General features: G+C 44.3%; 1 pseudogene; it reads right to left on the reverse strand.

Annotated features, from left to right (window-relative positions):
* Positions 1-1513, reverse strand: part of LOC118286052 — an 11367-nt pseudogene extending 9854 nt beyond the window's left edge.
* Positions 1514-15000: the final 13487 nt, after the last annotated feature.

Here is a 15000-nt window from a genome sequence, read left to right on the forward strand (position 1 = left end):
ATGAAAACATTGACAACAGAAAGAAAAATTGATGATAACAACCAGTGAGAAGTAAAAGAGAAATAAACAACGGGATGAATAAAATCCTCCTCTTCATCACTCACTGTTCTGTTCACGGTCACAGAGACCTTCTGTGGTAACAGCTTCATGTGACCCCCAGTGTTAATGTATGGAAACATCTTCTCAGTGAAAGTGTGTGTGAAGGTGTGTATGTGTGTGTTAGTATCAGGATCAGAGAACGACAGTTTTCCTTTGTTCCAATCCAGATTCACTCTGATCCTCTGGATCTTCTTCTGCTCTGTGAGAACAGAGGCTGGATCTGATGGTGACCGTGCAAAGTATTTACCTTTATAGAACCATATTCTCCATAATCCAGACTGTCTCTGAATGTCTCCCTTCCTCTGGACAGACTCTGCTAACACACCCAGTATCCAGAATGTGTTGTCTCCGACCTGGACGTCCCAGCTGTGATTCCCTGAGTTGAAACCCTCAGAGCCCAGGACCGACCAGTAACGATCAAACCTCTCTGGATTGTCAGGATGCTTCTGTTCGTCTCCCAGACTCACACTGGTCAGGTCTTCAGACAGGATGAGTCCTGGATGAGCAGTGTTTGGGTCCAGAACCACAGGACTGTAGGAGACCATGTCCTTCATCTTGTTCCAGATGTTGAAGGTCAGGTTGCCCAGGAGTTTGGCCTCGTCTATCAGAGCTCCTGAGGGCATCTGTGGATCCTCCAGCAGGGGGCGCTGCTGGACTCTCTCCACTGCAGCCTTGTAGTTGAGCAGGAACGAGACGTCTTCGGCTCTCAGCTCGTCCTCTGTGACTCTGACTGTGTCTGAAAGAGATGCTGTCTCTCTGCTCAGAGCCTCCATCTTCTCCTTCATCACCTGACTCTTCTGCTCCTCTTCCTCCCTCAGTGCAGTCATCCTGGCCTCCTCTTCCTCTTGTAGAAACTGGTGAAGCTTCTTAAACTGCTCCTGAATCTGCCTCTCTGTGCGTCGGGCCTGGACCTTAATGTGTTCTGCTGTTTGGTCAAACTTCTCTTTAACAAATTCAGAAACCTTTAACTTCTCCTTTAAGGGCTCCAGAGTTTCCTGAAGCTCCTTCTTGTGTTGTCGAGCAGCTTCATCGATGGGTCTGAACCTGTGGTCGTGTGTTTTTCTGAATCTCTGCAGACGACACACACCAGCTGCTGATGGTCCAGACAGAAGAGGGAGAGTTTCTCAGAGTGCAGACTGCAGAGAGCCTGTGAAGACCTCTGACCTCTCTCCTGTAAGAAGTCCTCACACAGGTTCTTCAACACCAGGTTACAAGGTGGTTCTTCTCTTGAAGACCTTCTCTCACAAACTGGACACTCTTGTTGTGGTCTCTCTCTCCACCATCTCTTCACACAGTCTTTACAGAAGCTGTGGCCACATGACAGAAGAACAGGATCTCTGAAGACATCTTGACAGACCGGACAGCAGAGATCCTCCTCTGATCTGGAAGCCATTTAGTCTCTGAGTGAAGCTGTGAACAGCAGACAGACGGTTCAGTCAGTCACGACTCCCTCCAGGGTTATTACAGCTACTGAAAACTAGGACTAAATCGAACACTATCTGTGAAAAAAAATATTTTTAACCGAAATAAAAATATAAACATCAGTTAAATTAAAAATAAAAAATAACAATAAACTGATCTGAAGCATGAATTGCTTTTTTTTCTGTGGACACACAACAGCTTTGGAGTCACGACACCAGATAGGATGAAAACCAAGTTTTCTAACTTCACTCGTAACGTCCAGGACCATCATAGTCAAAATCAATTAATTTCAATTATCACAATCATTTATATTTGGTGGTATGGCTCTGTTCTGGCACCTGTCTTCCACGTGCATTTGGAGAAAGCCTGAGGTAGGCAGAACACATCTCCCTACCGTGCGTACAGCAAAGCAAGAAGAGTGTGAAGGTTAAAGCAGCTTAAATATAGTGCGTAATATGAGCTTTGCCAATTGAATGCGTAGAAGAGGATCAGCTGATGTGGGCTGGTGTAGAGGTCTCTACTGTCAGTTGATGTACTGGATCGTGGCTGAGCTTGACTTTGTGGCCGGCCCGAACTAACGCTATGATCAATTAAATAAGTCTCTGGAGCAAACCAAAGAAGCTGTCAGTCATTCTGAAAACTATAACACATCTATTATTCACAATATGGAAAGGGGAGATAAATCAGAGATTGTTAAAAGCATTTCATGACTCAGATAGTTCACTAATGAGCCGATCCCCTGCCTCTTTTGTTCTTGAGTAATTTCATATTCATTCTCTGTGAAACCTGCGGAGAATGCCTCGGATCTCGAAACTTTGGGCATGGCGGTGTGCTAGCAAGCCATGGGTGCTAGCGTGTATAGCACGACTCTTACTCACTGCACAGCGCCACCCGCTGGTTACCTTTACATCTGCATCTCCCACGCATGTGTGTCTTAAGTTGCTCAGTGTTGCAAATTGGTGGATGAAGACAGGAGCCAGATAATGTGTCGCTACTGTAGGACTGTTCCTTAACGAATCTGTGGGATTAGAACAATAACTGTCCTGTGGCTAAACTTAACTGTTTCACAGTTATCAGCATCTGGACACTATAAACTCCTTGTAACTGGATAAGACAGTAAGACGGATGTTTTGATTGTTGCTGCAGATAAAGTTGTGCCAGTCAATAAACAAAGTTCAGGTTTTATTATCGACCAATCCATGTCAGTGGATTTACACATCAAGCAGCTGACTAGATCTTGTGTTTTCCACTGAAGAAACTAAATTGATAGCTTTAGTTTCATCGGCTGAATTCAAAATGATTGCTTTCATTTCCTCCCCTTCTGATTACTGTGATGCCCTCGTCTCCTGCCTCAGTCAATCAGCCCTGGAACGATGTCGCCGCTAGACTTCTCAAAAAGTTGATAGATGGTCCCATATTACACCCATACTCTCTCCTTCATTGGTGTAATAGCACCTCCTTACTCATCCACTGGCTCATTAAACTGTCTGTTGCAGCATACAAGTTGTTAACCTTGTTAACCACGCAACAGACTAAAGACAATGGAGGTGATCACGCTTTTGAGGCCGTAGCACCAAAGTTGTAGGTTTACTGATTCCTGTGACATACCTGTTTAAACAGATTTAAAAAAACTAAAAACAATATAAAAAGCACCGATCTGTCACTCAAAAACCCATGAGGCCATGGTTCGATCATAAGATCATAAAGAAGCAGGATCAACTGTGAACAAATGTAGTTTAATTTGATCCTACACACAATAATTGAGCACAGTAAGAACATGCTTCAGTCTGCACCAAATACACAACAAAGGTCAATTCTAAGTCTCTTACTAGTTTATGACTGTATGAAAGTGTGAAAATGCTTTGCCTCCTCACGATCCGTTTGTCCATCTCCAGCTCAGTCTTCCCCTCATTCATGAATAAGGCTGCGTTCACACGTGTTTGTAGAAGCCCATTAGTAAGCACTTGATTGACAGATTCAAGGACGGATTGTGCTGCAGGTCAGCTTCATCAGCACAGGTGTCAGTGTGTGTTTGTATCCATCCATCCATCTGGGATTGTCCAGTTTGGGAACCTCAGAATTGTGTCCCTGCTTTTCACAGATTATGTGGTTCTGTTGGCTTCACTAGATCATGACCTCTAGTCCGCACTGGTGCGGTTTTCAGCTGAGTGTGAAGCAGTTGGGATAAGAATCATCATCTCCAAGTGTGAGATCATGGATCTCTGCTGGAAAATGGTGGATTACTCACTCAGGGTTGAGGGTTCCTACCTAAAGTGAAGGAGTTTAAGTATCTTAAGGTCTTTATGGAGTTTATGAGTTAGGTGAAGACAGAGCGAGAGTTGGACAGGCAGATCAGGGCAGTGTCAGCTTTGTGGGCATGTGGCGGGCGGTTGTGAAGAGGCAGCTGAGCCGTAAGGATCGTAGAGATCACGATTTACTGGCCAATTGAAGTTCCAACACTCACCGGTGGTCACGAGCTCTGGGTAGTGACCGAAAGAATGAGATCACAAGTAGCCTGAATTAGTTTTCTCTGTATTGTGGCCAAGCTCAGCCTCAGAGATGGGGCGGGGAGCTTGGAGTAGAGTCGCTGCTCCTTCATGATTAAAGAAACCAGTTGAGATGGTTCTGGTATCTAATCAGGACCCCCTTCTGGACACGCCCAACTGGGAGGAGACCCAGGGATACAGCCAGAACTTGCTGGAGGGACTACATATCCCATCAGACCTTGAAACGCCTCGAGATCGTCCAGGGGGAGCTGGAGGGTGTGCCTGGGGAGAGAGAAGTCTGGAACACCCTTCTTAACTGGCTGCCTCCATGAACCAACCTCAGACAGTAGGAAGAAAAATGGAAGGGCCCACTTTTGGGAAAGCCTAGTACCCGCAGCCATCCGACCACTTGATAAAACATCCACTAGTCCAGCTGTTGTCTGACGACCATTTTACCGTCCGTCACTGTTGAATGTTCACGAGATGTGCTTGTTTGTTATTGTTGATGTCCAACGATGTGCACTGATTGCTCTGTTTGTGGGGGTGAATGTTCAGTGTTGTGAAACTGAATTCCCTCTTTCCGGGACAATAACGCCAGCCAGCCACACACCAAGTACACAGACTGTAGCACTGTAATTGTTTTCTCTACCGGTGTGTGTGCGTGTGTGTGTGTGCGCGTGTGTTTTCATCTGTCCTGTGAGAAGTTCACTGCAGCTCCCAGTGGACTCCACACATACAACTACTGAAGCCTTGTTAGAGCATATAATGAGCCATAAAAGTGCTCAGCTGTATCCAGCATGCATGTGAATATCACCTGTCCCCACACACACACACACACACACACTCCCGCAGGAGCAAATAAAGCCATATTGTCCCTGGTCTGATTGCTGTGATAATTAATGTAGCATACGCCCAGAAAAAAAACCACGGAGACCAATTATATCAGCGAGGTGGGAAAGAGAGGGAGAAAGAAGAGGAGGGAGAATCACGACTTCATGTGAGAGCAATGAAAACTGAAAAACTTTAAAGATTTCTGAAGCATTTTACGGATAATGTGTCAGTAAACAACAATGAGAAACAAAGGGACAAAGGGATGAGTGTGAAAATAGTTTCTTTTAATCGACTGATTCAGTTCAGTGGAAGTAAAATATTCTTGAAATGCCTAATGTCGGTGTCAGTGCGACAGACAACAGATCCACAGTCGAGTTTCCATCCAAATATTTTTACGCACATTGTTGATGTGTAATGAAACGAGTGGATGGAAACGCACTTTATTTATTTCCTAGAAATGCAACGTTTCTTCTGACCTGTTAATCTTCTTCAGTATCATTAACATTAAACAACATTGTTGGACCGTCAATTTTTCACCAATGTTGATATTTGACATATTTTATTTTACGAACCTTATATATCGGACGACGTTTGATATATGTTACAATGAAATAATAAATGGATTGATTCTCTCTGGTGAACGAACGCTAGAACACGTTCTGAACTGGAAACAAAAGAAAACTTTAGTTCTATATTAATGCTTCTGCAGGAAACAGCTGCAGATTCATGTTTGATGAGGGTTTTGATTTTCTTCTTTTCTATATAGTCACATCTGATTTTTCCCTCTCGCGCTCTCTCTCTCCATTGGTTACATTGATTCTTAAGGTGCGGCGTCCAGGTGTAATTGGAAAGAACCAATTTCACCCCACAGCCTGGAAACATGTGGCAACTTGTTAATTTACCTCCTCCCCCTTCCTCCCCCTCCATCTCCCTGTGGAGAGAGACAGATGCTTCCCAGAGTCACCTGAGGCACCAGGAGGGAGCAGGGAGAATTCTACTATCTATCTATCTATCTGTCTGTCTGTCTGTCTGTCTGTCTGTCTGTCTATCTGTCTGTCTGTCTGTCTGTCTGTCTGTCTGTCTGTCTGTCTGTCTGTCTGTCTATCTGTCTATCTGTCTGTCTGTCTGTCTGTCTGTCTGTCTGTCTATCTATCTATCTGTCTGTCTGTCTGTCTGTCTGTCTGTCCGACTGTCTGTCTGTCTGTCTGTCTGTCTATCTATCTATCTGTCTGTCTGTCTGTCTGTCTGTCTGTCTGTCTGTCTGTCTGTCTGTCTGTCTATCTATCTATCTATCTATCTATCTATCTATCTATCTATCTATCTATCCATCCATCCATCCACCCATCCATCCCTCTATCTTTCTATCTATCTTTGCTCTGTTTGTGGGGTCCCCCAGGGATCTATTTTGGGTCCCTTCTTACTTTCCATACATGTTTTGCCCCTGAGGCATTTCTTTCCACTGCTTCCACTGAAACCACAGATTTTTCGGTGTCCTGACGTCGTGGGCTGACCCTCTACGTCCTGGTTCCACGGTTTCATCCTGTGTTATGTTCGGTTTTGCAGAAATTAAAGAAATCGGACATCCCCAAAAATGTCCTGCAGCTGAAAGACTCCAAATCAGAGGGAATAATAATTACTCACTGTGGCCTCAGCACTAGCAGCAATAATAATAATCTCCCCTCTAGTTTGGGTTCCCCGGACAACAAGGTGCAAAAAGACTCCCGCCACCAGGGAGGTTATGTTTTCTCCCTGGCCTGTTTGTAGTTTCAGGAGGAGGGTGTTGGGTCTTGCGGAGGTCTGAGTGACATTCTAGTTAAAATTCAAGGTCTTGGAAAAATCCTTCGCAACTACACTTTCTACACATGCAACACCACTGAAGAGGTCAAAGGCCGTTCACTGTACAGGTCACAGCAGCCGAATCAAACATTCCTGTGAGCCGCCGTTAATCATCGACGACGAACGATTCGTCTTCTGTTACGTGAGTTAGTCTGTTGAATGTTCATTATCCACCTTTGGCAGTTCTGTTTATGTTCTGGAGGTTAACACGCGGGTTAAATACATTTCACTGAGCCCATTAACGAACACAGTGTGATCATGAATCTCCTGCTAATCTACAGCTGAATATTAGATATCAATCATGTTGATATTGATTAAAAGTTTAATTTCCACTTCAATTAAAACACTTTTTTATATGAAACGTGACCTGTCACCATTAGATATAAGAAAAAAGTCATCAAATAATTACCCTGCTTCTATTTCTTATTCTGGTTTCTACGACAACAAGAGAATCAATATTAAAAATTGACACTTTACTGTAAACATTCATAACAAAGTATTTAACATGACATGTTTACGCACATGTGCAGGTGCGTATATGTCAGATTGTAAATGATTGAAATTAATCTATAAGATAATGTAGTTCAGTTTAAGTTTTACTCTTCTTTTTTTGTTCACGAATAATATACATTTTTCAGTGAATCCACTTGAATCATGCTAATTCTTCAAGTTATTGAGGGGAAACTGAAGGTGATGTAAACAGTTAACTTTGTGTTTACATGCGAGAACAATAATTTAACAACGTCCGTGGCGGAAGCATCATAAGGACGTGAAAACAACATACTGGACAATTTCTGGTTGTTAATAAAGATGGACGACATGACGCCTCCCAAAAGTGAAGCCAAATCCTCATGATCGCCCCCTGGTGGCTGACGACAGTACATGCCATAAGCCCCGCCCCCTCCATCTCCTTCCTCCTCCTTCCAGCTCTCAGATTTTACTGAGTGCATTTGTTTTTATCCTGTTTCACACTGGTTCAGCTCTTTTTAACTGCCTTTTGAAAAGTGCTGTATGAATAAAGTTTATCATTATCGTCAAATCACTCAATACTTGATGAAATAAAAGTTGTATTTTCTTAATTCCACTGACACATCTGGAGTCAGGTGACACATTAGAAGCCTGTGGAGAGAAAAGATTTAGATTTAAAAAACTTTTTCATGGTACTTTTTTTTCAAAGCAGAGTATTTTTACAGTGTATTGTGTTTTACAGTGTGTGTGTATGTGTGTGTGTGTGTGTGTGTGTGTGTGTCAGTAGTTATTATAAATACACTGACATGTTGGCTAGTTAATTAAGGTGTATAATTCTTGTTGTTTTCGGTGCCGTCACAAAAAGAGAGATGATAATAGACTGTGTGTGTGTGTGTGTGTTGGGTAATAATTGGATGAAGGTTGGTGCTGTGTAATAATTAGACGTCTGAACTACAAACACGGTAACAACAGCAGCGGCGGCGGCTTCGTTGTTGTTTGTTGTAAAAGTAAAGGAACAAACAGCGGCCATGTTTACTCCATCTGACTGTAAACACACTCACACACACTCTCACACACACACGGAGGAGGAACGATGCAACACGCAGCTTCTGCTTCCTCTCGTCTCCTCAACCAGACACAGTCAAATGTTTTCATTCGACAAGGAGCCGATGAGTCATGATTCATTCCATTATAAATGTCAACCATGAAAAAAACAACACAACAGAAAACCTGCGTGAAAATATTTACACAAGCACTGTAAAAAATATAAAGAACAAAATTAAAATGTGAATTTACACAAAAACACATAAGCCAGGTGGATTTTAATTTTTTCATTCCTACAAACAACAAACAATATTGTTATAACAACAGACATAGAGTTCACACATGAAGCTGTTAATATATTCAAGCAAATAAATATATATATAGTTTAGAACTATGAATAAAAAAAGTTTTTTTTCTTTTCTTTAATATTTAATATTACAATTAACAATTAATATTGCTACTATTGTTATTATTTATATTATATATGTGTGTATATATATATATAGTATATCATATGTAATAAGTTTTAGTCGAATTCTGTATTTTATGGAAAAAATAATAGTTAGTTTGTACTGTTTATTATTCCTTTAACATTAACATTACATTTATAAATATTTGCACTGTATCTTAAATCTTTACATTAATTATATTTTATTATCTCATATATTATGTTTAATATTAATAATATAATACCATATATAACATGTAAATATGACGTAGAATATGTTTTTGTAATTTTGAACATATTTAAATATTATTCTGTCCTGGGTTTTAATACATTGTACTTACATATATGTATTTATATGTGAACCTGTGAACAGTCTTGATTTAATGATATATAAAAAAGTAAATAGTTTATTTCACATTCAGCATCTTTAATATATCATTTAAATAATAAAACACAGTGTTTCCTGGTTCATCCACTGTTCTCTGCTGCCATCTTCAGGTCGCCGCTGCATCTGCACGAGTCCTGACGAACCCAGGGTGAGCGACGAGGCGATGAGGAGGGAAGACAACAGGAAGACAACAGGGAGACAACAGGAAGACAAACAGGAAGACAACAGGGAGACAACGGGATAACAAACAGGAAGACAACAGGAAGACAACAGGAAGACAACAGGAAGACAAACAGGAAGACAACAGGAAGACAACAGGGAGACAACAGGAAGACAGACAGGAAGACAACAGGAAGACAACAGGGAGACAACAGGAAGAAAAACAGGAAGACAACAGGGAGACAACAGGAAGACAACAGGAAGACAACGGGAAGACAAACAGGAAGACAACGGGAAGACAACGGGAAGACAAACAGGAAGACAACAGGAAGACAACAGGAAGACAAACAGGAAGACAACAGGGAGACAACAGGGAGACAACAGGAAGACAAACAGGAAGATAACAGGAAGACAACAGGGAGACAACAGGAAGACAACAGGGAGACAACAGGGAGACAACAGGAAGACAAACAGGAAGACAAAGAGGAAAGACAACAGGAAGACAACAGGAAGACAAACAGGAAGACAAACAGGAAGACAACAGGGAGACAACAGGGAGACAACAGGAAGACAAACAGGAAGATAACAGGAAGACAACAGGGAGACAACAGGAAGACAACAGGGAGACAACAGGGAGACAACAGGAAGACAACAGGAAGACAAACAGGAAGACAAAGAGGAAAGACAACAGGAAGACAACAGGGAGACAACAGGAAGACAAACAGGAAGACAAAGAGGAAAGACAACAGGAAGACAACAGGAAGACAAACAGGAAGACAAAGAGGAAAGACAACAGGAAGACAACAGGGAGACAACAGGAAGACAACAGGAAGACAAACAGGGAGACAACATCCAAACAGCTGCAAACAACAACAACAACAACTAGAGAGAAGATAAATATACAGATATCAGAAACATGGAGACATGAAATATGATGATATGATGATTTTAACTTTATTTTTACTTGACACAGCTGAAAGAAATATATTGACACAACCACAATATGAAATCAACAATATATATATATGTATATGTAAATTGACCTCTTCCTCCTCCCTTCTCCTCCTCCTCCTCCTCTTCCTCCTCCTCCTCCTTCTCCTCCTCCTCCTCTTCCTCTTCCTCCCCCTCCTCCTCCTCTTCCTCCTCCCCCTCCCCCTCCTCCTCTTCTTCCTCCTTCTCCTCCTCTTCTTCCTCCTCCTTCTCCTGCTCCTCTTCCTCCTCCTACCTTCTCCCCCTCCTCCTCTTCTTCCTCCTGCTGCTCCTCCTCCTCCTCCTCCTCTGCTTCACCTTCAACAGCAGCAGATACGACGCCAAATGAAACGCCCGTCTGTGCAGTATAGTGATATCGAGGCCCCGTCCACACGCACGCTTTCGTCCAATCATGAGTCCTAACAGCTGTCAATAATGACGTCTCAGACCGTTTTTATCTCATCAAATAACTAAAGAGAAGCGAAGTGATCAGAAACATGAACACGTGAACAAACAGTGATGAGAACAAGCTCACATGACATGGAGGGGGCGGGGCTTATGAGCTGTACTGCAGCCAGACACCAGGGGGCAATCAGGAGGATTTGGCTTCACTTTGGAGGAGCCGTCAGTCCGGCCATCTTTGTTTCCAGGTACATACAGGAGTATTGTGTTTTATCTTCCATGAAACTTGGAGGAAAAATAAAAGAATCAGCGTTTTTTAACATTTGGTGATTTTTTAACGGTCCAGTGAACCGTGCTGCTCAGCTGCATTGTGGGAAATGTAGGATCCAGCAGCCCGGTGACTAAAACTCAGTCTTCTTGTTCTCCAAACTTTTCCGGAAAAGAGTCCGTAAGTATCTTTACTCCTGTTCAAGTATCATCCTGTGAGTGAGGTTGTGATGAGTTTGAATGTCAAACTCTGTGTGGAACTCACCTGGGAATATTCTTTACCACCGCGAGCCAATCAACACTCGACGACACCGTCCCGTCGTTTAACAGATGAGACGACTGTTTGAATCTTGGTTTCCTTTCGGACTGAAAAGCTTTTTGTTGCAGACGTGTGGCTCGCACCTGACATCCATATGATTATTTACCGTATTCCATACGGTCCAAGGTGTCGTGTCAGGTGGGAATCGAACGAGCGGCTCTTGGAGGCGGCGGAGGGCAAGTCTCCAACTATCATTTATTTTAGAAAAAAAAAGAGAAAAGGGAACTCATCTCCGTTTCTTTTACAGCTCTGATTAAAGGCGTCGTCACCGTGTCATCGCTATGATTATATCTGCTGTCACCGAGGAGTGTGTGTGTGTGTGTGTGTGTGACAGGTCAGTGAATGGCACAGGGAGCCTCTGCAGTGTCGTGTCTATTATTCTGGCCGTCGCGGTGCAGTGGAGCTTGACAACATTAATAATAGCTCCATCGGACTGAAGACAGACGACCTGGTTCGTCCACCTGAGAGGATGAGGTGGCAAAAACAATGTGAAACTTTGAAGATCGGAAAAGCTAAACGGTGAAGAGACAGTCGGGTGTTAAAGATGTGCGTGTGCAGCGTTTACTGCATCAGAAATTATTTGTTCTTTTTTCAAGATACATGAAATATATTCTCTGGGACATTGGTGAAAAGGTGAAAAGATAAAATCTGTTGTATAATTTCTGCGTAATCCTGCTGACAAACAAACGTACAAACAAACGTACAAACAAACGTATAAACAAACATATAAACAAATGTACCAGCAGACATACAAACAATCGTACAAACAAACATTCAAGCAAACGTACAAACAAAATAACAAACAAACGTACAAACAATCGTACAAACAAACATTCAAGCAAACGTACAAACAAAATAACAAACAAACATACAAACAAACGTACAAACAAACGTACAAACAAACGTGGAAACAAACGTGGAAACAAACGTGGAAACAAACATACAAACAAACGTACAAACAAACGTACAAACAAACGTACAAACAAACGTACAAACAAACGTACAGGGGTGAGAACAGGACGTTGTTGTTGTCGGAGGTTTGCGCTCCACTGAGACGTTCTAGAGTCACTTCCTGTTTTACTGTGAAAACAATACTAACACTTCCTGTCGATGCAGTTTTCCTGAACCGGCGACCTTCACTTCTCACCCGGTACCTGCCCATCATTTCCTGCCCCTGTACATCCTGTTGTCTGTGTCTCGTTGAGTCTGTGCTGTGAAGCTGGACCCGTGGTTCTCCAGCTCACGTCAGGTTGAGCTGCTGACCAATCGGATTACAGTACAACTGGCATGGTCATGGTTCTACGGGATCCTGACTGGGATAAAGAGTGAGAAGTTTGAGTTTTTAAAACAGAGATCCTCGTGAACGGACGGAGAGTTCATTTCCCTCGTCAAACAGCTGGGATGGGTTTTTATTCTGGAAAGGTTCATGCAGATTATCAGAACTTTTCTTCACAAAACATCTCAGTGACAGTGAGAAAAAAAGATGCAGAAGAAGAAGGAGAAGAAGAAGATAACGGAGGATGGATGGAAGCACAACGCTGCTCTGAACTGTCTTTTGTCTGAAATGATGGAGCGTGAAGCGGCGCGGAGAGAGAGGGTTAATTTGCCCCAGCGCCGGTGCTTCAGCCGAAATCTAATTTGAGCGAAAAATGGCAATCCAGCTGTTCGGTTGACAGAGCGCAACCAAAACACCGTTTTCTTTCAGCGCCGAAAACACGCGGCGGCCATCTTCATCTGCACATCAATGGCTGCCGTGCGGCGGCTGAGCGCCAGCGTGGGGCGGTAATTACCACGTTCCTGCACGTGTGTGTGTGTGTGTGTGTGTGTGTTGCACTCTGGGTAATGTGCGGCCCTGCTCCACCTCTTGTCTCTATGACGAGTGAACGAATACAGAGGAAGAATGAAGGTATTGAGGCTGCGCTCTCTCTCTCTCTCTCTCTCTCTCTCTCTCTCTCTCTCTCTTTGTGTCGTCAGGCAGGATGAGATGAACCGGGTTTAAATACCCCCCCCCCCCCTCCCTGCCCCTTCTCTTCCTCCTTCCCAAATCTATTATGCAAACAGAAGTGGTTAATTGTCCACATATTTGCATGTAGCGGGTAAATGAGGTATACAAGGGCCCTGTCGCTTAGCAACTGCCCAGGGCGAGAGAGAGAGAGAGAGAGAGAGAGAGAGAGGGAGGGGGAGGCGGGGGGAGGTCCGTGATTGGAGGGTCACGGACGACATCAAGGTGTCACGGAGCGCTCGGAAGACAAAAGGTCAGACGTTAGCGCAGGGAAGAAGAAGGGCTGAGAAAGTTTCCTAAATCTTGACGTGACCCAGAAGTGTTTCCTCAGCACCTGATGAGAGCTGATCGGATTCTCTAGATGTTGAGGAAAGGAGCTTCGATGCTTCGGAGCTTCCTGTGTGAGAGGAAAGGAGAAACAGACCCACAATTCATTGAGGCAGCGATATTTTACGTGACACGTCACGAACGGATGTAAACGATTCAATCTGAAGAAGAAGAAGAAGAAGAGTATGAATATGATCCAGATGTCAGTTACTGTTACATATGAATCATAAAATACTGAAACATGCTGATGGAGTTTTTGTCGTTCATCTTCAGAAATGTGTCGTTTCACCACGACAGACGCATCAACAACCTCCACCGTCACATCACGACACCTCAGTGAATATTTCCTCACCAGATGTCGGTTCTGTTTGTGCGCCAGAAAAACCGGGTTTCAGCCCCGGTTCTATAAATTAAAAACCCCAAAAGAACCTCACAACACTGTGTGCAGTTTGTAGACATCACTCGTCGACACGTTGAGAGACGTGCCAGCGCCTCACGTCCCCGAGGCTGCGGGTTCGAGTCCCGGCCCGAGCAGTGACATCATCAACAACAACAACAAACAAGAGAGAAACTGGCTTTCTCCAAAATGGCTTCCTGCCCCTTCAACACGTCACTCTGTCAGTTTGTCAACGTGTGGATGGATCACGGTGATGATGATGATGATGATGATGATGATATTGTCAGGTAACCCCGCCCCCCTCTCAGGTGCACCCCTCTCTCTCCCTGGCTGTTACCAGGCGTTTGCCGGCTCGACAATCTGACATAGAACTGGATACCAAGTTCTTCTTCTCCTGCGTGACACAGCGGATATTAAAGAAAGAACCGCCGACAGATCTGAAGCTGCTCCTCGTCTGCTCGTCTCCTCATGCCATCATGTCCTCGTCTCCTCATGCCCTCGTGCCCTCATGCCCTCGTCTCCCCGGTCCCCTGGTCCTCCTGTCCTCGTCTCCTCATGTCCTCCTGTCCTCGTTTCCTCATCTCCTCATGCCCTTGTGCCCTCGTCTCCTCGTGTCCTCGTGCCCTCGTCTCCTCCTGTCCTCGTCTCCTCATGCCCTTGTGCCCTCGTTTCCTCATGCCCTCGTGCCCTCGTCTCCTCGTGTCCTCCTGTCCTCGTCTCCTCGTCTCCTCATCTCCTCATCTCCTCATGCCCTCATCTCCTCATGCCCTCATCTCCTCATCTCCCCTCATGCCCTCGTGTCCTCGTCTCCTCATGCGCTCATGCCCTAGTCTCCTCATGCCCTCGTGTCCTCGTCTCCTCATGCGCTCATGCCCTCGTCTCCTTGTGTCCTCCTGTCCTCGTCTCCTCATCTCCTCATGCCCTTGTGCCCTCGTCTCCTCGTGTCCTCCTGTCCTCGTCTCCTCGTCTCCTCATCTCCTCATGCCCTTGTGCCCTCGTCTCCTCGTGTCCTCGTGCCCTCGTCTCCTCCTGTCCTCGTCTCCTCATGCCCTTGTGCCCTCGTTTCCTCATGCCCTCGTGCCCTCGTCTCCTCGTGTCCTCCTGTCCTCGTCTCCTCGTCTCCTCATCTCCTCATC

Source organism: Scophthalmus maximus, chromosome 15, assembly GCF_022379125.1.
Source record: "Scophthalmus maximus strain ysfricsl-2021 chromosome 15, ASM2237912v1, whole genome shotgun sequence".
Taxonomy (NCBI): domain Eukaryota; kingdom Metazoa; phylum Chordata; class Actinopteri; order Pleuronectiformes; family Scophthalmidae; genus Scophthalmus; species Scophthalmus maximus.